Genomic DNA, 23,850 nt, shown 5'->3' with positions numbered 1-23,850 from the left:
TGCAACAGTATCTTTTTCCTCTGCCGACCGCTCTTTTTTATTCTTGACAGGTCACTCATGAATACTTGCTATCTTTCCAGCGCCAGGATGCCCTTAGGGTTGCAGATCGCTTTATAAATGCCAAAAATAAATAAAAATAAATAAATAAATGTTGGGTCTGCCAGAGTGGGCATGTGGCCCATGGCAGCCAGTAAGGGTATTCAAGAGGACCTGGTGCCTGATAGTGTCCTAGGTGCCTGCCGTAAAGAGAAGAGGCAGGGGGTGTGCGAAACCAGCCCCCGAAGTTCCCATGGTCCATGAGAAGGCAGACCTTGAGGTGTGTGCCCTGGAACCTACAGGGGAGCAAGTAGCTGAACTGGGGGACCTGCCTGAGCTGACCCATTGTAAGCAGGAAGGAGGCCACTCCAAGGAAGAGTTCTGTGAGGAGCATAAGAAGTGCCCTTCTCTTGTGGGTTTGCGGCAGTAGGCCACAAACCAGGCAGCAGGTGATCAGTCTGGATCACATTGGATCTACTGGGAGAATGGTCTCCTGTATAGTGGGCCTAAGGTTGCTGAGCCTGGGTCAGCTCGTGTTCTGGTGGTACCCCAGCGCTTCAGAGCCTTCCTACTGGGGCTGGCTCATGATGTGCATTTAGCAGGACATTTGGAACAAGACCTTTGAGAGGCTTGTCACCCACTTTTTTTGGCCCCAAATGCGCAAGAGTTCAGATATTCATTGCAGGACCCGTCAGACTTGCCATGCAAGTTATAAGAGTGGGAGAAAGCAAATGGCTCCTCTCCAGCCTTTCCCTGTGGTCAGCACCCCCTTTGAAAGGGTGGGCATTGACTTTGGGGGGCCACTGGATCCCGAGACAGCCATGGGCAACAAGTTCATCTTGGTGGACTATGCCACCAGGTACCCGGAAGCCATCCCTCTCTGGACTGTGACTGCCCCAGTGGTGGGTCATACGTTGATGGGGATTTTGTCCCGTGTGGGGTTCCCCAGAGAGGTGGTGTTAGACATGGTACCAACTTCATATCCAAGTATATGAAGTCCCTGTGGCAGGAGTGTGGTGTAACCTCAAAGTTCACCACTCCTTACCACCCCCAAGGTAATGGGGCGGGTTGAGAGATTCGACTGGACCCTAAAAGGCATGATTATGGGTCTTGAAGAACCTATGAGGCGTAAGTGGGACGTCCTCTTGCCATGCCTTCTGTTTGTTTGCAGAGAGGTGCCACAAAAGTCCTTAGGGTACATTCCCTTTGAACTGTTGTATGGTCACCAAGTAAGAGGACCTCTGAATTTGGTAAACGAAGGCTGGGAAAGCTCCCAGTAAACCTCTCCAGAATGTATATAGCTACATGCTGGCCTTCAGAAACCAAACTAGACGAGTTTCATCCTGGACATAAAGTGTGGGTCATGGCCTCCAGGGATCCTTGTGCGCTCCAGAATAAGTGGACTGAGCCATTTGAGGTGGTGGAGCGCAAGAGTAATGTCACCTACTTGGTGGACTTGCTGTCTCCTAGGAACCCTTTGCGGGTCCTGCATGTAAACCGCCTGAAGCCCCACTTGGAGAGGTCCGAAGTGGGCATGCACCTAGCAACAGATGATGGAATGGAGGAGGAGACTGAGCCTCTTCCTGAACTCCTGTCTGCAATAGAGCAAAATGGGTCAGTGGACGGTGTGAACCTCTCTCCCGCCCTGCCCTTAAGCAGCAAGATGAATGTCGTCAACTGTTGGGACAGTTTCCTGATCTGTTCTCCCTGACTACCGGTGTCACTGAGTGGTGCGTCCATTATGTGGACACTGGGGACAGTCCTCCTGTAAAACACAAAACTTACAGAGTGACTGACAGGGTGAGAGCTTGCTATAAGGAGGAGGTCTCCAAGATGTTTGCATTAGGGGTGATTGAGTCCTCAAACAGTCCCTGGGCCAGTCCAGTGGTCTTGATCCTAAAGGCTGTCGCACCGGGTGCAACACCAGAACTCTGGTTCTGTGTGTACTACCGAGGGCTCAATTCAGTCACCAGTACTGACGCGCATCTCATCCCCAGAGCTGATAAGCTCTTTGATCGGTTGGGGGCTGCACGGTACCTCAGTACGTTTGATTTAACGTCTGGGTACTGGCGGGTCGCCTTAACTGATGGGGCAAAGGAGAGTTCAGCATTTTCCACACCAGATGGGCACTACCAATTCCGGGATATGCCCTTTGGGATGGAGAATGCTTCTGCCACCTTTCAGAGGTTGGTCAACCAGGTGTTGGCTGGACTTGAAGATTTCAGTGCCGCCTACCTGGATGACATTGCAGTGCTAAGCGCCAGTTGGGAAGAACATCTGCGCCACCACTGGAAAGTGTTGATAGCGCTTCAGAGGGCAGGCCTCACGATCAAGGCGAGTAAGTGCTAGATCGGGCAGGGTTCTGTGGTGTACTTGAGTCACCTAGTTGGGAGCTGCCAGGTGGCGCCCCTACAGCCCAAGATTGATACCATCCTGGCTTAGGAACCCCCCAAAGACGCAGACTGAGGTGAGAGACTTTTTAGGACTCACAGGGTACTACAGGAGGATTGTCTAGGGGTATGGAAGCATTGTTGCACCCTTGATAGAGCTGACTTTCAGGAAGCAGCCCAAGAAAGTGAACTGGACTGACACCTGTCAGAAAGCTTTTGATGCCCCGAAGACTGCCATGTGCAGGGCACCCGTGCTTCAGGGGCTCAACTTCTCTAAAGAATTAATTGTGCAGACAGACGCTTCAGAGCATGGTGTAGGGGCTGTACTTTCACAGTTAAATGAGGAGGGCCTAGACCAACCTGTAGCCTTCATTAGTAGAAGGTTACTTCCACAGGAACAGATGTGGAGTGCAATTGAGAGTGAGGCATTTGCTGTGGTCTGGGCACTGAAGAAGTTGAGACCATACTTGTTTGGGACTCACTTCCTGGTTCAGACAGACCACAGGCCCCTCAGATGGTTGATGTAGATGAGGGGTGAGAATCCAAAGCTGTTGAGGTGGTCCATTTCCCTACAGAGGATGGACTTCATGGTAGAACACCGCCCTGGTACAGAACACGCCAATGCTGATGGTCTGTCCAGATTTTTCTGCCTTAGTGATTAGAACTCCCAAGAGAGTGGGTAGTTCTTCCCACATTTCAGCTGGAGGGGACACATGTTAGACCTGGCACCATTATAGTGGGTCTCCCTTCCATTTTTTTGCTGTTGCCTCTTATGTTTTTGCTGCCCTATATGCTTTGGGCTCTTTGCCACTGCTATTCAGTGGCAAAGTGCAAGTGCTCCCTATTTTAAATTGTTGTATGGATTAGTGACTCCATGATTATTTGATTTACTTGTCAGACCCTAGTACAGAGCACACTGGGTGCCCAGAGCCTGTAAATCAAATGCTGCTGGTGGGCTTGCAGCACTGATTGTCCCACCCACAGAAGCAGCTTGTAAAATATGGCTCAGGCCTGCCATTGCAGAGCCTGTGGGCAGTCTGGGACTGCCATGTCGACTTGGCAAGTGCACCCACTTGCCAGTCCCGAATCTTTCCCTTTTCTACATATTAGTCACCCCTAAGGTAGGCCCAAGGGCAGGGTGCAATGAATGTAAAAGGTAGGACATGCCCTGATGTGTGTGCAATGTCCTGATAGCGAATTATAGCCAATTTTGTTTTTCACCATTGCAAGGCTATCTGTTCCTATAGGCCAGAATGCGCAGTTTGATTATAACATCTGATAATCCGAACTGACCCAGGGAACACAGTAGAAAAACGAGTTTAGTATCCCTGAACTCAGAATGTTAAAATAAATCTTTTAGTGAGGGTGAATTACATTCTGTGCATTAGCAAAAAAGTTTAACTGTTGGGCTTTCAATATGATTATGTAAACAAAGGTTTTCTCCTAATTCATGTTGTTTATATGTGAAGCAAAAGGCTGGGTCCACTAAATATTGAGCTCCAGTTGTCCCTTCTGACCATAGGTAGCGTGACAATGGTAATAATTAATATTATAAGAGCAAAATTATCACTTTTTGCTCTTTTGCCAGCAGAAATCACAAAGACAATAGTAGAAGCTACGTGTTTGCTTCCCTCACATTTATTTTCCTGGGTGTACGGTGGAGTGGACTTTCAGAGATGAGTAGAACTAGCAAGCAATACAGCAAATGCGAACGGCAAGCGTGTTGTGTTGCGTCATGGTGACAAAAACCAGTGAGGCTTCCCTCAACTCTATCTGTCTTTTCAAGGTATTGGAACAGCTGAATGTCATTTTTTATGGCATTTCTAGTACAGAGTAGGGCAGAGCGGAACTACTTGGAATTCCACTGAGTTTTTATGCAACTCAGCGGAATTCCACATAGTGCAAATCTGTGAACTCCGCCCACCCCTCGTCAAGAGGCCCTGCACCTTTGGACCTGGCTGGAACAATACGGCATTCCCCTGGTGGTTCAACATCTGGCCTGTTCTCTGAACACCAGAGCAGACAAGCTCAGCCAAAGGTGCCTTGCAGAGCACGAGTGGCATCTCCATCTGGAGGTGGCACAAGGTCTCTTTCAGAGGTGGGGAGAGCCTTGGTTCGATCTGTTTGCCTCTGCAGAGAACGCGCAATGTCAGCAGTTTTGTGCATTTGATTTTCCAAGGTGGCTCTTGCTAGGCGATGCTTTTCATCACGAGTGGAGCTCAGCCCTCCTATACGCCTTTATGCTCATACCACTCCTGCTCGAGTGTTCAAGAAGATCAGGAGCAACTGGGCATTAGTCCTTCTTGTGGCTCTGGATTGGGAACTGCCCGAGCTTCTAGATGAGAGCATCGCTCCTCCGATCAAATTGCCACTTCGGGAAGATCTGCTGTCGCAGCAGCAGGGGAGGGTCCTCCGCCCGAACCTGTCCACTCTCCGGCTCCTTGCATGGAGATTGAGCAGCGATAGTTGACAGCTTTTGACCTTCCTTCCAAAGTCTACAAGTTTATTCTGGCAATCAGGCGTCCTTCCACGAAATCGATATACGTCTGCCGATAGAACACATTTTTGTAATGTTGTACAAAAAGGTCCATTGACCCCTTATCTGCCTCCCTGTCAGACATCCTCCTGTTTATCCTTTCCTTGGCCCAGCAAGGCTCTGCCTTGGGTACTTTGAAGAGCTGACTTTTGGCCCTTTTGGCTTTTCTAATGCAGCGAGTTCAGCCTACACTTTTTAAGTCCCCTCATGTGCAGAGATTTTTGAAGGGGTTAACCTACTTGTTTCCCCCCTTTTTTTTCCAGTGCCACAATGGGATCTCAATTTGGTCCTTCATTTATTGATGTGTACACCATTTGACCCGATGCAGAACTGTCCTCTATTATTGCTCACCATCATCTGCTTTCTGGTTGCAATTGCCTCTGCCAGGAGGGTGAGTGAACTACAGGCACTGTCATCACAGTCTCCTTACCTGACAGTGTTCCTGGAGAAAGTGGTACTGAGAACTAGGGCACCCTTTTTGCCCAAAGTTGTAACTCCCTTTCATCTGGGACTTGTCTGTTACTCTGCCCCCTTTCTTTGCACCTCCGCATTCTTCCAAGGAAGAGGAGCATCTCCACAATCTGTACACAAAAAGAGCATTATTGTTCTACCTCTATCGCACAAGAGAGTTCTAAGTGGATGACCAACTATTTATAGGATATGTGGGAGCAAACGAGGGCGTGATGTCCAAAAGAGGACCATATCAAGCAGGGTTATCCTCTGCATTAAAATATGTTATGCCTTGGCAAAGAAGCAGCCTTCTGAAGCCCTTAGGGGCCTATTCCACCGAGGCGAAAGCAGCCACCATAACCCTCCTGCGTGGTGTTCCTATTTCTGACATCTGTCAAGCGGCCATGTGGGTATCTCTGCACATGTTCACAAAGGCACTATTGCCTGGCTTATCAGGTTCACAGGGGAGGCTCTGTCTTGCTGGATTTCCTGGTTAAAAGCTTTTCTGCAGTCCCACCTCCAGAGGAGGTATTGCTTGGTTATCTGTTCAAAGTTAAGGGATTTGCGGCTAGATGTCTCTATCAGATGGACAGGTTATTTACCTTTGGTAAAGCCTTATCTAGTACAGACATGATCTAGCCTCAGATTCCTTACCGACCCACCCATCCTCCCCCACTGCGAAATCGTCTTTTAGTGTTAGAGCTGTTTCCTTTCATAGCCCTAGTTTCTTTTTTAGCACATCATGGTCTGTTACTTCATGGCTCCCCACTTCTGCATGGAAAGTCGTGAAAAGTAGTGACCTCAGCATGCCGTAGTGGCGGTTATATTGTAGACGCGGACGTCACAATGTTGACGAACACGATTCTGATGCCGTCACGCGGAGATCATGTCTCTACCAGATAATGCGTTTCCGAAGGTAAGTCCATTAGCTCTTATTCGTTCTACCCCAGGTTAAATATTCCCCATTACGGAATTGGTTATTTCCCTGAAGGTAATATACTTAAGAAATGTATAGTTCATTGTTCAAGACGATTGCCCAATTGAGCCATGTGTACTTTGTACCTTATAACCCAGCAAACTCTCTTTTCTCTTCTGTCCACTATTAAATCAGGCTCACCTTTTGATCCCAGTCCTCCCTCAGTGTTTTGTCAATTGGAATCACGAACAATGCATGAATTCACCCAGCTCTTAAACACCTCTCATTTCCAAGGCATAGTTTCAAGGTCATAGAAACACGCAATGGTCAAGCCCCTACTAAAGAAACCCAATTTAGATGCTAAGACCTGGTCAAACTATAGGCTGATTTCACAGAGTCCAGTGGTCTGCTCCATCACCCTTAATCTAGTTTCAGAGTAGGACATTGTATAGAGTCAGCTCTCCTAGCAGTGACAGACTATCTTAGGCACCAATTGGACAATGATGGCACTGTGGCACTAATCGTTTTGGACCTCCGTGCAGCCTTTGACACAGTGAACCACACCACATTGCTTTAAAGACTAGAGGCCATGGGTGCGTTGGGCATAGCCCTGTCTTGCTTGACGTCTTATCTGCAGAGACGGGTTTTTCAGGTCCACTCTCATCAGCATAGCTCCAAGCCTCAATTTCTACTATCTTTAGTCCCTCAAAGTTCCACTTTAAGTCCTGTCATGTTCCTCCTCTATGTAAGGTCACTGGCAGACATTGTGGAAAAGTGTGGTCTTATGATCTTGTCATATGCTGATGTGACTCAGATTGCTGTGTCCTTGTAAGAAGATAACATTGAAGAGGACTTGAACAGCTGTCTTATACAAATCTTCTCATCGATGAACGCCAACTCCCTTAACCCCTTGCATGCCGATGACGGCCGGGAGCCGTGATGGCACACAGTGCTCGTGTGCTGATGACGGCTCCCGCGATCGGAATGTGCCACACAGGCGCAGAATCGCGGCAGCATGCAAGGGGTTAAGTTAAACAGAGACAAAACTGAGGTGCTGCTGGTATTTAACCTTCCTTATCTCTGGGGCCCTCATCTATGGCCAGAGGTGATTGGTACCATTCCTATGCCCGCCCCTGTGGTCAAGAACTTGGGAGTTTGGCTGTGTAATTAATTAGCCATGAGTCATCGAATCACGAAGGTGACAGCTGCTTGTTTTGGTACCCCTAAGATGGCTTAAGAAAATCCTGGGCTTTCCAGATCTACCCAAAGAACGGTAATTCAGGCCCTAGTTATGTCTATGAGTAGATTATGGAAACATTCTCCATCTATTGGTCAAGAAGAATTTACTCAGACGGTTGCAGATTATGCAAAACACGGGTGCTAGACATTTACTCCACCCCCGAAGTTCTCCTTGAGCGCCAAACTACACCAGAAATTTTATTGACTTCCTATTGAGTGCCTTGTCCAATTCAATGCACTATGTTATGTGCGAAAATGTCTACCTGCCCAATCTATCTTTGAACTCTGGTGTCTTTTTTTATACATCCAGTCGATCTCTGTGTTCAAGTAATCTTGACCTTGCTTTGGTTCCCAGAATCAAGAGATCTCGGCAAGGATGTCTAGCCTTCTATTTTTTAGGGCCAAAGCTATGGAATTCCCTCCCTCCGGACCTTTGGGCCCATTGCTCCCTTTTGGCTTTCCGAAAGAGGTTGAAAACCTGGTTGTTCTAAACCTCTTGGAATAGGAACTATCTTTTTAAAGATCCTAGAAATACTCCTGAGGCAGAAGCCGGGAGCTATCGCACTTTGTACCTTGTACTTTTAAATTGATATTGTTTGGCAATTTGCTCACTTTTTAAAACATCGCCGTTTATCCTTGCTGCACTCACCCTCTCCCACTCAGCCGATTAGGCGCTGAGTTGCTTTATGACCACGGAGGCGGCCTGGGGAATCGAGCGGCTGTCTTGGGAGTCAGGCAGGGTAGCGGGCTGGTCTTTTTCTCGCATGCAGTGCTCACATAAAAGAAGGGCTAACGCGCAGGCTCCAATCCTAGAAATACTCCTGAGACGGAAGCCGGGCACTGTCACACTTTGTACCTTGTAATTTTAAATTGATATTGTTGGCAATTTGCTCACTTATTAAAACATCGCCGTTTATCCTTGCTGCACTCACCCTCTCCCACTCAGCTGATTAGGCGCTGAGTTGCTGTATGACCACGGAGGCGGCCGGGGGAATCGAGCGGCAATCTTGGGAGTCAGGCAGGGTGGCGGGCTAGTCTTTTTCTCGCACGCAGCGCTCACATAAAAGAAGGGCTAACGCGCAGGCTCCAATCCTAGAATTACTCCTGAAGCGGAAGCCGGGAGCTGTTGCACTTTGTATCTTGTACTTTTAAATTGATATTGTTTGGCAATTTGCTCACTTTTTGAAACATCGCCGTTTATCCTTGCCGCACTCACCCTCTCCCACTCAGCCGATTAGGCGCTGAGTTGCTGTATAACCACGGAGGCGGCCGGGGGAATCGAGCGGCCATCTTGGGAGTCAGGCAGGGTGGCGGGCTAGTCTTTTTCTCGCACGCAGCGCTCACATAAAAGAAAACGAGCATGCTTCCGCGCAGCAGACGCGTGCAGCGGGCGCACCAAAGGCGTGCTAAACGCAAGCCCGTCTGCGCTCGTCCGAGCCCGCCCGAGCCCAGAGGCCACGGACCCTGCTCAAAACCAGGTAGATTCTACCAATTCTACTCAGATATCATACTCATCTGACACATTATATAATATTAGAGCTGCAGAATTAGCCAAACAACGCCCAAACATTATCTGCCTAAAGATGCTCCCTAGTATACTGGAAGGCCCTGTAGCCTGCCGACATTGCTCCTATCAGAGCGATCTGGCTGTATCGCATGCCCCACCAGTCCGGGCCCGGAGAGTTAATCAAACTGAGGGCCCATCTTATATTTTATGTAATGTGCGCTCCTTAGCCAAACACCTTTTCGAAATCTGGGACCTGATCACCTCCCATTCCCCTGAGATCTGTTTCCTTACGGAAACCTGGTTGAACGCCTCAAACCATCCTATCATTAATATTGCTATAACTATAAGTTCCTCCATCTTGACCGGGTAGGAAAAACAGGAGGTAGTGTAGCCATCGCTTTTAAGAACCATCTTAGTATATCTTGGCTATCTACGCTAAATGAGGAGAGCCTAGAAATAGGCATTTTTAAAGTCACTTTATCGCCTACGGAAAGCTGGAATGGAGCTTTAGTCTACCGGCCTCCCGGCCCTAGAGCCGTTTTCACGGATAAACTTGTTGACTATCTAGCTATGCACGCCCTCGCATCAAATAAATACTTGATGTTGGGCGATTTCAATTTTCACTGTGAATTACACGTAACACAGGAGGTAAATACACTTCTTTCTGGTCTGGAGCAGCTTGGTCTTACCCAAAGACTCAATGGCCCAACACACTTGGCGGGCCATACGTTGGACTTAATCTTCCCCAACGTAGACCACCTGTCCTGTGACCCCCCGTGGCCCCTTACCTGGACGGACCACTCTATGATAAAGTTTTTCATCACTAGCCTTTGCCCAAAAGGCATACCTCAGACGGCGAGCAGGAAATACTCAAACCATAGACCCTGGCGTAATTTCTCGTCAGAGGCCTTCGAAAAAGTATTCCATGTTGAACCGCAAACAAACGATCTAGAAGTCTCAAAAATGTTGGCCACCTTTAATAAGGCTTTTGTGCAAGCCTTACACCTGACAATTCCTATAAAAAACAATTGTGGTCCAGCCCCAAACCGAATCTCAGCATAGTGGTACTCCACAGAATGAAGGCAGGAAAAATCCTCATGCAAACAACTTGAGAGATGCTGGAGAGTGAGTAAAACCCCCCAGAATAGACTGGTGTACAAACAAGCCCTGGCGAGTTACCATTGTAACCTAAAGTCAGCAAGACGCCTGTATATTCTGAATCAAATTGAGCGTTCCAGCAACTCCTCGAAAGCTCTCTTTGACATTGTCAGAGACTTTGTCTCACCCCAAGTGTGCAAACAAACTCCCCTGGAATCCCAAGAATTTTGTAACTCCCTGGCTGTCTTTTTTCAAGAAAAAATCTCAACCATCTACGCTGATTTTCCATCATCGGCCACGTGTAACATGCAGCTTCTGACCTGCCCGGAAGGACCCATAAAAATGATAGACTGCTCTCTTGACTGTTTTGCTCCTGATTCATTGGAAGAAATAACTAAAGCACTAAGTTTAGCTAAATCGGGCTCTCCCATAGATCCCTGCCCTCCCAAAATTATGGCTCTCTTGACCCACAGTTGTGCCCCGTTTATTCAAAAACTGTTTAATAAATCTATCCAATCTGGTAGTATACCTACAGCCTGGAAAGAAGCGTTTGTTTGCCCTATTCTTAAGAAGCCCCTGGCAGACCCTCATGACCTTTGCAATTATCGTCCAATCTCCTTGCTTCCATTACTGGCCAAAATGCTGGAAAGTATTATTAACAGGCAATTGGGTAGTTACCTTGAAACCATCACCGTTTTGGACCCCTCGGAATCAGGGTTCCGCCCAGGTTTCAGTACGGAGGCTGCCCTACTAGCCATGACGGACTACCTGAGAATGACAATAGACGCAGGTGGATGAGCTATACTGATCCTTCTTGACCTCTCCGCGGCCTTTGATACCATCTCTCACATAAGGCTTGCAGAGAGGTTAACTTCCTATGGCATTCAGGGTATAGCCCTTAAATGGCTTCAGAACTTTCTGCCGGATAGATCTTAAACAGTCATCTTGGGCCCTTTTCATTCGGATAAAATATTAATGGAAAAGGTGTTCCTCAGGGCTCCTGCCTTAGCCCAACCCTTTTTAACATTTATATGGCCCCTTTGGCTAGGGCAGTAGAAGCCCTGGGTTTTGAAACTATCTCATATGCTGACGACACCCAGCTGTTGTTCACCATCGGTCCAAATCCAGAATCCGACAAGATCTGCTTCTCCAAGGGTATATTGGCAATATCCAACTGGATGACTAACCACTATCTCCAGTTGAATCCCGGAAAAACAGAAGTCATGTTATTGGGAAATGCCTCAGCGGTATGGTCCAATGAGTGGTGGCCCCTGCAGCTCGGTGTTGCCCCTGTCCCCAAGCAGAGAGTTAAAAACCTGGGCATAAAACTAGACCAATCGCTGTCAATGAAAGATCATGTAGCAGCTACCACAAGCTCCTACTATTACAGCTTACGTTTGCTACGAAAAATCCTTCCTTACATACCGACTGCCCATCGGAGAACGTTGGTCCAAGCGATGGTGATCAGTCGCTTGGACTACGGAAATGCCTTGCTGGCTGAGGTGGGTGTAACACTATTAAATAAATTACATGTTATCCAAAACACCGCTGCCAGAATGATCATAAACATGCCAGCAGGCTCCCCTTCCCTACCTCTGCTGAAAGACCTGCATTGGCTACCGGTAAATAAAAGACCTATCTTTAAAATCCGCTGTCTGTCATTTAATGCGTTACATGGACGAGGCCCGTATTATTTACAAAAGAAATTGAAAAAACACATTCCAGGCCGTAATCTAAGGTCGGGCTCCTTGCATTTGCTCCAGATTCCTCGTATACGTCTTGAACGAACAGGTGGAAAAGCCTTTTCCTATCTGGCGCCCAAGTACTGGAATACCTTACCTAAGGCCCTGAGGGACATTCCATCTTATGGAACCTTCAGGAAACACCTAAAGGCTTTCCTGTACTAGATTAGCATAGCTCAGGCCTTCGCAACCAGTGATGTGTTTCTAGGCAGCGCCAAGATGCCCCAGGGTGAATCGTGCGCTATAATAAGAACGTATAACATAACATAACATAATTGGATCTGTTTTGGTGGCATAGCGCTGGGAAATCCTTCCTGGATAGCCATGCGCTATGTGATGTTGACATAGCGCTGGAAAACCCTTCCTGGGTAGCCGTGCGCTATGTAAATCCAATTAACATTGTGGTTATTCCCCAAGGATCCCATCGAAGTATGCTACAGTAAGAATGGATTCCCTATCAGATTCTGAGAGAATATGGACAATAGATTACAAGCTATTACAGGCCACTTTAATACAAACTGAACTCAACACTGCATTGGCAGAATTGTTAACAATAATTTGCACCTTAAGTGATTTACAACACATTTACAGAAGTTATTTGAGGGGCTAAAGGATGCTTTCTATGGACTTTCAGGGCTTCAAAGGGGCTTCAAGGTGAATGATGTCACAATACAGCTCAAAACCAAAGCCGACATCATTCAACAAAGCAACATTACATAATATCTGTTGTTTATTGACTGTTCGTGAGGTAGGGCTGATAAAAAGAGATCTGCCTCTTAAGCTGCTCAAATCAACTACATGATGATCGATGGAATACTTGAATTAATTGCAGCGACTGACAATCGCTTAGATCTGCACCCCAATAAATCGTTTATTTTGCCCACCATGCTACTTCAGTTTTGACCCATCCATATCCAAATCAGTCTTGACCCTGCTCCAATACAAAGAGTTCTGCCTGAACTGCCAAGCCAGGCCAGGCCCTCCCACAACTGGAACACGAACAATCCAAGACAGGTTTTCATCTGATTAAGTGGCACAGTGAGCATGGGACCCACATCTGAGCATAACTTTGCCACTTAGGCCAGTACATTAAAAAGGTGATGGGAGTAATGCTTGCCATAACTAAGCTCTGGCAATCATTCGGGTAGCATTTCAGCCCATCATTCTTTTGCCCACTATGCCTCCTCAGTTTGGACCCCGCCATGTGCAAATTAGTCCTGGCCCTTCTCCAATAGAAACAGTTAAATGCAAAATGCCAGATCAGGTCCTCTCTGAACCAGAATGCAAGCAACCCAAGACAAGTTTTGCCCTGATTGGGGATCGTTAGTCTGGTGTAGCTTGGCTACAGTGGCACAGTGAGCACTGGACCCATGTCTAGGCATACTCTTGACACTTAGGGTGGTACATAAAACTCACAAATGGTGAATGCTTTCTATAATTCTAACTGTTCTTGGGTTGCCTGTATTATGATTCAGAGAAGATCTGGCTTGGAAGTTCGAACTGGACTGTTCTTGTTGGAGCAGGGTCCAGAAAGATTTGAATATGGCTGAGTCTAATCTGAGGTGACATGTAAGGTTAAAGAACAATGTCTTTAAATGGTACCTGAGCAATTGCCAATGTTTAGTATTAAATCTTTTTATTGGTAGTATTTGAGCACAAAAAGATTGAACATCCAGCGCCTACAATCCAGTGGGCCGGCTCAGCAAGGCAATACTGTACAAACACACCAGGAACTGTGGTTAGGAACCAAGCGTTAAACACAGCATGCCGCCTACAACCCCGAGGGGCCGGCCGTGTCATAAAATCTTGTTGTGGCCAAAGGAGTGATGAGGCCATGTGGCCAGACTCTAGTGAGTGAGGGCTGATAAAGCAGGTAACTTGAAGAAAAGGAAAACCCACCCGCCCCAACCATGATCCATCCCCACAACCCTTCCCATCCCCCCTCGCCCCCCCCCCCCCACACACTCCAGGTCCAGGTCCGAACTCCCACCCCCTCCCCCCCACACAAGGCAAACCTCCTCTGACTTCAGCAGGCCTCTATTTGGGACAAACGTAAGATGCACAAGTAGCTAGGACATGTGACCTCCTTGAATTCTGTGGCTAAAAGAGACAGAAATGGTTGCCACAATTCCACATATTTCGCGCCCTCCCCCGCTTTCAGTAAGGACAGCTTTTCCATGCCCAGTACCGTCCACAATCTCGACAGCCATCCCTGGATTGAGGGAATATGAGTGGTACGCCAGAGGGACAGGATGTTTTGTAGTGCAGACCCAATAGCGATGGCGACTAGTCTGCCCCTGCGCGATCGTAAGGGGTACATAATGGGATTTGGGAGGCCTAGGAGGACATATGAAGGAAACCTTGGGATTTCAGTGTCCAAGTGGGCATCAACCTCATCCAGGACTGACTTCCAATAACCCCGGAGGTGTGCACAGTCCCAGAGAAGATGTGTTAAGGACCCCGTTTCCCCGCAGCCGCGCCAGCATGTTGCCTCCCTACTTTGGTCCATCTCAAGTAACCTCTCTGGGGTGTAGTACCAGTATGTCACTATATTGGTGAGTGTGTCAGTCAGGAACCTTGTGATAGGCGGAGTGCCGCACGCGATAGTATATCCCTTCCCATTCTTTAGAGCTGAGTGTGCGTCCTAGCTCCCTTTCCCATCTGGCCCTACCCGAGTTATAGTCATGTGAATAGCGGTCCAGCAACATGCGATAGAGATCAGAGATGAGATGTTTATCTGTCGTGCTCGTGAGCAACCAATACTCTTAAGGCCGCAGGGGCCTAGTCGTCGACTCCTGTACCTGACCGTTAAGAGCCCAGTGTCGCGCTTGTAAATATCGGAGATGTTCCGACTCCGGCAAACTGTAGGTCAGCTTGAACGTCTCAAAGGGGATGATCCAGCCACCATCAAACATATGGAACAGGGTCCTGCATCCCGCCGGGCGCCATCTCCCATAGGCTGCGACGTCCTGTCCGGGGGTAAACTCGGGGTTATCAAGTAGAGGTTTCAGCGGGGAAGGGAAGGTGGTCAGTTCGTGCGCCAGAGGGACCCTCGTGATGTAAGAGGCGTATAGGTTGGGGAGGTCTATGCTGTCTGCGGAGAAATGGTACTTCCTGGAGCGGCCGGCCTGCTATGGCCTGGTCCTGGGAGAGCCAGTGTTTCTCTGACTCCCATCTGCTCCATTCGACTAAAGTTCTAAGTTGGGTGGCCTGCTAATACAGCAGGAGATCCGGTAGACCCAAACCGCCCTTCTCAGCCGGCAGCATTGCTACTCTGAGTTTCATTCTAGGCTTCCTGCCATTCCAAATGAATTGGGCCAATTCGGCTTGTGTCTGGCGGAGCCAACCATCCGGCGGGCGAAGGGGGATGGCTCGGAATAGATAAAGAATCTGCGGTAGGATCGTCATTTTGACCGCTGCCACTTTGCCTAGCCAGGACAGTGGCAAGTGTTTCCACCGACTGAGCTCCTTGCGAATCAGAAAGCTCAGACGGGCATTGTTGACCCGGACCGTGTCCTGCAGTGTGGCGGCGAGGTGGATCCCCAGGTAAGGGACAGCGGTGTGCGTCGAATGGAATTGAAAGGTGTTCTGAAGATGGGAGCGGGTGTGCGCCTCTAGGGAGAGATCCAAGGCTTCCGATTTGGCCATGTTAACCTTAAAGCCCTACACCTTAGAGAAGGCATCGAGACTTTCCACGCAGGCAGGCAGGGAAGCCGTCGGGGAAGATAGCGACAGGAGGACATCGTCGGCATAGAGGCTGATGGTGTGCGTATAGGCCCCGATTTTAATGCCATGTACCTCCGGGTTGAGTCGCAGCTTCTGTGCCAGCGGTTCCATATATAACGCAAAGAGTAAGGGAGACAGTGGGCACCCCTGCCTCGCCTAGCTTCCCCATAGAGATCACTCTATGGGGAAGCTAGGCGAGGAATGGCCATTGACTTTGACCGTCGCCGTGGGATAAGAGTAGCAGTTGAGGGCCCATGTGCGGGATCTGTCTCCCAAGCACACCTTCAGCAGCACCCGCTCAAGATAAAGCCAATGAACCCAGTCGAACGCCTTCTCGGCGCCGATCACTAAAAACATATATTCTCCTGTCATCCTCGTGGTGCAGCGCCCTCTTTGTGTTGTCTACCGTTTGGCGCCTAGGGATGAAGCCCGCCTGATCAGGGTAAATCAGGTCGGGCGTGAGGGGTGCGAGTCGTGTCGGCAGTATACTAGTGTAGAGTTTGAGATCTACATTGAGTAGAGAGATAGGGCGGTAGGCCTCACAGCGCGTGCGGTCCTTTCCGGGTTTGGGGATGACGGAGATAGTCGCGTCCAGCAGACCCCTTGGGATTGCTCCCGACTCAGCAAAGAAATTATAGAGAGCGGTCAAGAGTGGCACTACCTGCACGCAGAATGTCTTATAAAAAGCGGCGGAGAAGCCATCCAGGCCAGGGGCTTTCGCCAGTTTGAGGCGTGATATAGCCGCAACAACCTCCTCCGGTCGGATAGGCCGATCTAGTGACTCCGCTTGCTCGGGGGTCAGCAATGCTGCATATTCCGCTCGGTCCTGGTCGAGCGCCGCCAGTTGCTGCCGGGTCTATCACAGCTGTCTCCATATTCTAGGCGCCCCCGTGCGCTGGTGCATGTGCTCAAGTTCACGTGTTTTCCGTGACAGTTCCTCTTGTTTGCGCGTGCGCTCCCCATTTCGAGCTCCCCTCGAAGGACTGCCTTAAGTGCTCCCCAGCGGGTGGCCAAAGAGGTGTCTGTGGTGTTATTATGCTCTAAGAAGTCTTTAATAGTCCCCTGAAGCTTCTTAACCACCTCAGCCCGGTGTAGGAGTGTGTCGCGCAGCTTCCAGGAACTCTGTCTGAGGGCCAGTGGGGGGAGGGTAAACACCGCCACCACAGGGGAGTGATCAGACAATGACGCAGCAGCAATTTCAACCTCCGCAGCAAGCGCTCGCATAGGGGTAGAAACCAAGAAGTGGTCCAGGCGCGCATAGGTTTTGTGTGCATGCAAATAGTATGTGTATCCCGTCTCACCTGGGTGCAAACTACGCCACAAGTCCACCATCCCCATGTCTCCCAGCCTGGCTATTCCCTCCTCAGAGATCGTACCTGCCTGAGAGGAGCGTTGCCCTGACCTATCTTCAATGTTTAGACTTATTGCAAGTATCCTTCCATCACCTTTTGGAATTATGCATTAGTATATCTAACCCAAATTTCAAATGGCACCTACCACCAGGTAGAACAGTAAAGAAGGAGTGAACTCATTTGACACACATCTCCATATACAAGTTTGGGCTAAAATTGTACTTTGCACCCAAATAGCACTAACTCAGAGGCCTAAAATGTCCCAATGGCCATAGAAAAAGAATGTTTGAATATTTTTCAGTTAATCTGGCAGGCATTGTATAGAGTGTCATTACATTAGCGACTCTGGAAGCCGATTATGGAGCTCTGACTCACTTCACAAATGCTCCTTATCTGCAGGGGGGGCCTATTGAAAGAGAATGATTAGGCCCTTGGATAGATAGATTAAAGCTGTTTGCTGTTCTGTAGTCCTGTGTTTACTCCAACTCACAAATTCATGAGAATGTACCACAAATGTGCCAGATATATATAACGTTATCAAATCATTCTAAGCTATTAGCACACCTCTTATTTCATATAGCAGCGCATTCCAGAATGTATAATTCTGAAACTCTCCAATATCCATTGCCATGTATATCAAACAATCAATCAAAGTACTTGTAAAGCGCGCTACTTACACGTGAGGGTCTCAAGGCGCTGAGGAGAGGGGGTGCCGCTACTACTCGAAGAGCCAGGTCTTGAGGAGTCTTCTGAAGGCGAGCAGGTCCTGGGTCTGCCGTAGGTGGGTAGGGAGGGTGTTCCAGGTCTTGGCGGCGAGGTAGGAGAAGGATTGGCCGCCGGAGGTTGTTCGTTGGATGTGGGGGACAGCGGCGAGCGCGAGGCTGGCGGAGCAGAGCTGGCGGGTGGGGGTGTAGAATGGAGTCTGATGTTAAGGTAGGCTGGTCCGGCGTTGTAAAGGGCTTTCTGTGCGAGGGTGAAGAGCTTTAAGGTGATCCTCTTGTCGACGGGGAGCCAGTGTAGGTCTCTCAGGTGGGGGGTGATGTGGCTGCGGCGGGGGATGCTAAAGATCAGTTGGGCGGATGCGTTTTGGATGCGTTTTAGTCATCGCAGGTGTTCGGCTCGGATTCCTGCGTAGAGTGCGTTGCCGTAGTCCAGTCTGCTGCTGACGAGGGCCTGTGTCACCGTTCTTCTTGTTTCGGTCGGGATCCGTTTGTAGATCCTGCGGAGCATGCGGAGGGTGTTGTAGCAGGAGTAGGAGACGGCGCCGACCTGTTTAGACATGGAGAGGGAAGAGTCGAGGATGAATCCCAGGTTGCGTGCATGGTCGGTGGGTGTCGGTGCTGTTCCCAGTGTGGTCGGCCACCAGGAGTCGTCCCAGGCTGAGTGGGTGGGTCCGAGGATGGGTACCTCCGTCTTGTCCGAGTTCAGATTCAGACTGCTGTTCCTCATCCAGTCAGTGACGGACTTCATTCCCTCGTGGAGGTTGGTTTTGGCGGTGTGCGGGTCCTTGGTGAGGGAGAGGATGAGCAGGGTGGCGTAGGAGATGATGTTGAGGTCGGGCTGGTGGGCCACTTGTGCGAGGTAGGCCATGTAGACATTGAACAGCGTCGGGATGAGACCTGGGGGCGCCGCAGATGATGTCGGTGGCCTCAGATCGGAAGGGCGGGAGGCGGACGCTCTGGGTTCTGCCGTAGAGGTAGGACGTGGTCCAGTCAAGGACCTTCTCTTGGATTTTGGCTTCTTGGAGGCATGTCTTTAGATTGCGATGGCAGACCGTGTCGAAGGCGGCTGACCTGTCCATGAGGATGAGGGCTGATGTTTCTCCGTTGTCTAGTTGGAGCCTGATGTCGTCTGTGGCGGCGATGAGGGATGTCTCGGTGCTGTGGCTGCATCTGAATCCGGACTGGGACGGGTCTAAGATGTTGTTGTCTTCCAGGTGGTGGGCCAGTTGCATGTTGACGATTTTCTCGATGACCTTCGCCGGGAACGGGAGCAGGGCGATGGGCCGGAAGTTCTTGAGGTCCTTGGAGTCCGCCTTGGGCTTCTTGAGGAGGGCGTTGATTTCGGCGTGTTTCCAGCTTTCCGGGAATGTCACTGTTTCGAAAGAGATGTTGATTTGGGGTGTGATGGCAGCGTCTGCTTTGTTGAATACGTGGTGTGGGCATGGGTGTAATGGAGATCCTGAGTGGATGGAGTTTATGACCTCGCGTGTCTCGTCGTCGTTGATGTTGGACCAGGAGGTTAGGCGGTTGGTGCTGGTGGTGTTCACAGGGAAGGTGGGGTCTGGCATAGTCGGGACGGTCATGGTGTTGAAGCTGTCATGGATGCGGTGGAAGAAGATGGCTAGTGAGTCGCACAGTTCTTGTGAGGGCGGTATGTCGTTGGCGTTGGCGCAGGGGTTGGAGAGTTCCTTTACAATGCTGAAGAGCTCTTTGCTGCCGTGTGCGTTGCTGTCCAGCCGGTATTTGAAGGAGGATCTCTTGGCTAATCTGATGAGGTGGTGATGTCTGCATGTGGCGTCCTTGTGGGCTGCGTGGTTGTCCGGAGTGCGTTCGAGGAGCCATATCTTCTCCAGTTTCCGGAATGCGCGTTTGGAGGCCTGCAGCTCGTCAGTGAACCAGGCGGCTCTCTTGCTGTCGTGGTTTTTGGAGGGTTTCTTCAGTGGAGCGAGGGTGTTGGCGCAGTCGTTGATCCACTGTCTGAGGTTGCGGGCTGCAATATCTGGGTTGGGAGGGTCGATGGGTGGGTTTTGGGCGAGGGTGGTGATCAGCTGGTCTTCGGTGACTTTGCCTCAGCAGCGGCGAGGTAGCTGTTGGGTGCGGTGGTGCGTGGTTGGTTTGTTAAAGGTGAAATGGATGCAGTGGTGGTCGGTCCAGTGGAGTTCGGTGGTGTGGTTGAAGGCGACGTGGGTGCCTGTGGAGAATATGGGGTCCAGCTTGTGGCCGGCGGTGTGGGTGGGTGCGGTCACGAGTTGTCTGAGGCCGAGGTTGGCGAGGTTGTCGATCAGGGTGGTGGAGTTGGCGTCGTTATTGTTCTTGAGGTGGAAATTCAGGTCCCCGAGAAGGATGTAGTCCATGGAGGCGAGTGCGTGGGTGCTAGCGAGGTCGGCGATGGAGTCACTGAATTGAGTTCGGGCTCCGGGTGGTCTGTAGATGAGTGTTCCTCTGAGGGTGGTGTTGGGGTCTGTGTGAATCCGGAATTGCAGGTGTTCGGCTGTGTTGAGGGTATCGTCTGCGTGGGTGGCGACCTTGAGGGTGGACTTGTAGAAGATGGCTATTCCTCCTCAGATTCCGTTGACGCGATCCCTGCGGGTGATCTTGTAGCCGTCTGGAATGGCAATAGCGATTTCGGGCGCCGATGAGTTGTTCCACCAGGTCTCGGTCAGGAAGGCCAGGTCTGGGGTGGAGGTGTCGAGCAGATCCCAGAGCTCGACGGCGTGTTTGCTTAAGGAGTGGATGTTGAGGAGTATGCAGCGGAGGTGGTTGGGTCCAGACCTTGGGGGTTTGGTGGTTTTGTTGCAGGTGAAGCTGCAGGTGTGGCAGGAGAAAGGTCTGTGAGTCCGTTTTGGGTCGGCTTGGAAGCAGGTGTGGTTTTGACCGGCGTTGAGTGCATGGAGGGTGCTGGCATCGTAGCGGAGTCTGGTGTTGTGGCGTTTGCGGGGTCAAGGGGTTCTGGCGCTGGGCGCGGATGGGCGCAGACGGGCTTGCCTTTGGCGCGCATTCAGCGCACCTGCGGCTCGCCCGCTGTGCGTGCCCGCTGCACGGCCTCCATAAGAGGGGAATAGGAAGGGAGGAGCAGCAGAGAGGCGGGAGCAGGGTGGCCAATGGGGAGCAGGAAGGGGACGGAGGGACGCATGTATGTGGATGATACCCAACTATACCTAAAAATGTAATTGCCGGATGACATCCGCCTACTCAACATAACTTTGCAAAAAACCCACATCTGGCTGACAAAAAAACACCTCAAACTCAATGCGCTCAAAACAGACTTTCTCCTAATTTCCCCACCACGCGAACAAGGTGACATAGTAAACTAGATGAAACACTTAACAGCCTTCAACTGAAAACCTCATATTATCGATTCCACAAGTTCATTGGGAATAATAATTGACAAGAATCTCAACATGAGGGAACACATCAGCACAGCCACCACAGGAGCCAACTTTCATATACGCATTCTCAGAAAACGAAAACTCTTCCTCAGCGACCTAAAAACAGCAGTTCAAGCTTTAGTTATACCCAGAATAGATAATGGGAATACAACCCTATGTGGCTTGCCGAGATCCAGGCTGGCTCCTTTAAGAGCCTCACTCAACGCTGCTGCAAGACTTGTCACTGGCTGCAAAAAGAACAACCACATCACCCCTGATCTCAAGGCACTGAATTGGCTCTGTTATCAGGCAAGATCACAGCTAGAAATTGCATTCATGACACACAAAGCCCTGCACCTCAACACACCAAGGTATCTAGCCAATAAACTGGAATTATCAGGCAATAGCAGAACTTTGTGAAGCACCAACACCCTGCTATTGAAACAGCAAAAAGTTAGAAAAGAGAAAACCTACACACGCACCTTCGCTGGCCTAGCACCTAGGATCTGGGACACCCTGCCCCCGGCAATTAAAATGAACCTCTCCACCACCTCCTTAAAAAAAAATGTTGGGGGGCGTGGCCAAGATGGCGACTGAGTAAGACATGTTTTGATCATCTTCCCGCTCCCATCCGCCCGCCTGAGCGCCAGTAGCCACCATAGCGCCTTAAGTGTCCTCAACTCAAAGGAGGTCCTCTGCAGGAGAAATCGGACGCCCTTAGGGAAAGGGTCAGAGCAGAGAGGCCACACTGTTTTGCCTATTTTTCTGTAGCAGAGGAAAGGCAAGATGGTGGCGACTCCGTGATCGGGAGCGGAGGCGCCGGAGCTTTGGCTGAGGGACAGAGGAGAAGAGACCAGGGCCGTGTGAGGTGGGAGCATTCCCGGGCCCTACGTGGAGCCTTGGAAGGGAGGGACAAAGGAGTGCAGATCAGTGTCCAAAGAGTCCCCTCGGCCTGGATCAATGTAAGTAAGGAGAATAGTGGTATAGAGCACCACAAAACCGAGTGGAGGCACCAGGGAGAGGTGGTCAGAACCAAGAAGCCACCCTGGCTGTCAGGTAGCTGCAGCGGCGAGGGAGAAAAGCAACATCGAATCCGGAAACGGAGTGGGGAGGTCGTAGAGCCAGCATAGAGACCGAGAACTCTGAGCTGTGGCCGAGACAGCGGAGGGGATGCTTCCAGGCCTGAATATTCAGTGAAGACGCACCGGCGTTGGCCGTGACGCAGCGCCCCCGATCTGGGACTGGAGGCACGGACCAGAGGCCGGGGAGCTCACGAAGGTCGAGAAGCGGCAAGAGTGGAGAGAGAGTGAGACGCTGCCCCCTGGAGGCGCCCAATTTAGATACTGGCTCTGACTTGGGGGAAGGCAAGTCCAGAGTGGGCAGGTTTAAGGCCCAAACGAGCAGATCCCCTACCCGCCACGATTCTAGGGACGCAGACGAGAACTTCAGAAGAGCCATTTGAGGACCAGGGAACTGTCCACGCCTGCCCTGAAGGATAGGAGATCAGTAAGGGGCACGTCTGGGAAGTGAGATTCCCTAGCTGAGTAGAGCGCACGGCAGGACACAAGACATGAGCTGAAACACACGGAGATTGCAACCGCAGCTTGTGAGCATGATTCGAAGACAAGCCAAGGGGGGTGAGCATTCCTAGGTGCTCCTGGGGGGACTAGATCTGGTCCCAGAACCTACTACCGATGGGAGAGAGAGCTGTGGGGATCCCCATAATGTGACCGAGATGTTGACCGTGAAGCACATAAAGGCCGAAGACAACCTATGCAACAGACATAAGAGCACAGAGACGAAGAGAGTGCACGCATGCGGGATTGGGCTCGCCAGATCCGGGACTTTGTCGGATGAGAATTACCCCACAGGGATACGGGGAGGGAGAACGTCCCAGACAACGGCACGGTCCATGGCTTGAGGTTGGGGGCCAACATTAGAAGAGAGTACCCTCTGCAAACAGGCTACATCCAACAGTTACACCAAGACTGAACCATTATCAGGGAGAGCCCAGGCAGTGGAGGAAGTCATGGCATTGGCGAGGGTGAAGCAAGACAGGAATTTAAAGGTCATGCCGAGCAAACTCCCGACGAGCGGAGGGGAAGAGAGAATGTCGCCTAGCACAATGGAGGGCAGGACCCAGAAGGTACCGAAGAGCCGGTCACTCGCTCCTTGGAGATGCTGCTCAGCACATTGCGTGAAGATTTGCAGACCCTCTATGGGGATTTTGCGAGAGAGCAGAATGAGCTTTGATGGAATGTGGATGCAACAGGGATACATGCCGCGGAGGATACGAGGAATATTTTCCCTCTTCGGAATGCCGGATTGAGGATATGTGGTCCACTGCAACCTCTTTTTGAATGTATGATTCTATCAGACAACGGACCTTATACGCTTGGAATGATATCTTGTATTGGACTTGGATTTCATGGATACTTTTGAATATTGCAACCCTACTTTAAACTTTAAGAGTACAGTTATTATGATTAGTTCATTTTTGCCCTGATAAAGTCCATGGCATACAGCCGTATGGACGAAACACGTGTTGGCATGGTTTGTGGCTTGGACAACAAGTGTTAAGAAGATTGATGTATGCCTAAAGATCTTGGAATAAAGCAAGAAGAATATATTATGGACTGAGACTTGGACTTTATATGTGCTCCTACCTTTGTGTTTCTGCTCAGTTTGCCGATTGTTAAGAATTGTATTATATGTGGACTTAGGTCTACATTTTTACAGTGTGGGGTGGTCTTTGTACTGTGACTTTG

The 23,850-nt window shown here is 50.1% G+C and overlaps 1 protein-coding gene across 2 annotated transcripts in view; it reads left to right on the top strand.

Annotated features, from left to right (window-relative positions):
- The window catches only part of SCUBE1 (signal peptide, CUB domain and EGF like domain containing 1), a 1,931,683-nt gene that overhangs the window by 462,737 nt on the left and 1,445,096 nt on the right, over positions 1–23,850 (top strand). The gene's annotated exons all lie outside the window — the stretch shown is intronic.

The sequence above is a fragment of the Lissotriton vulgaris genome, chromosome 1_1 (assembly GCF_964263255.1).
Source record: "Lissotriton vulgaris chromosome 1_1, aLisVul1.2, whole genome shotgun sequence".
NCBI lineage: Eukaryota > Metazoa > Chordata > Amphibia > Caudata > Salamandridae > Lissotriton > Lissotriton vulgaris.
This window is presented reverse-complemented; position numbering and strand designations above follow the sequence as displayed.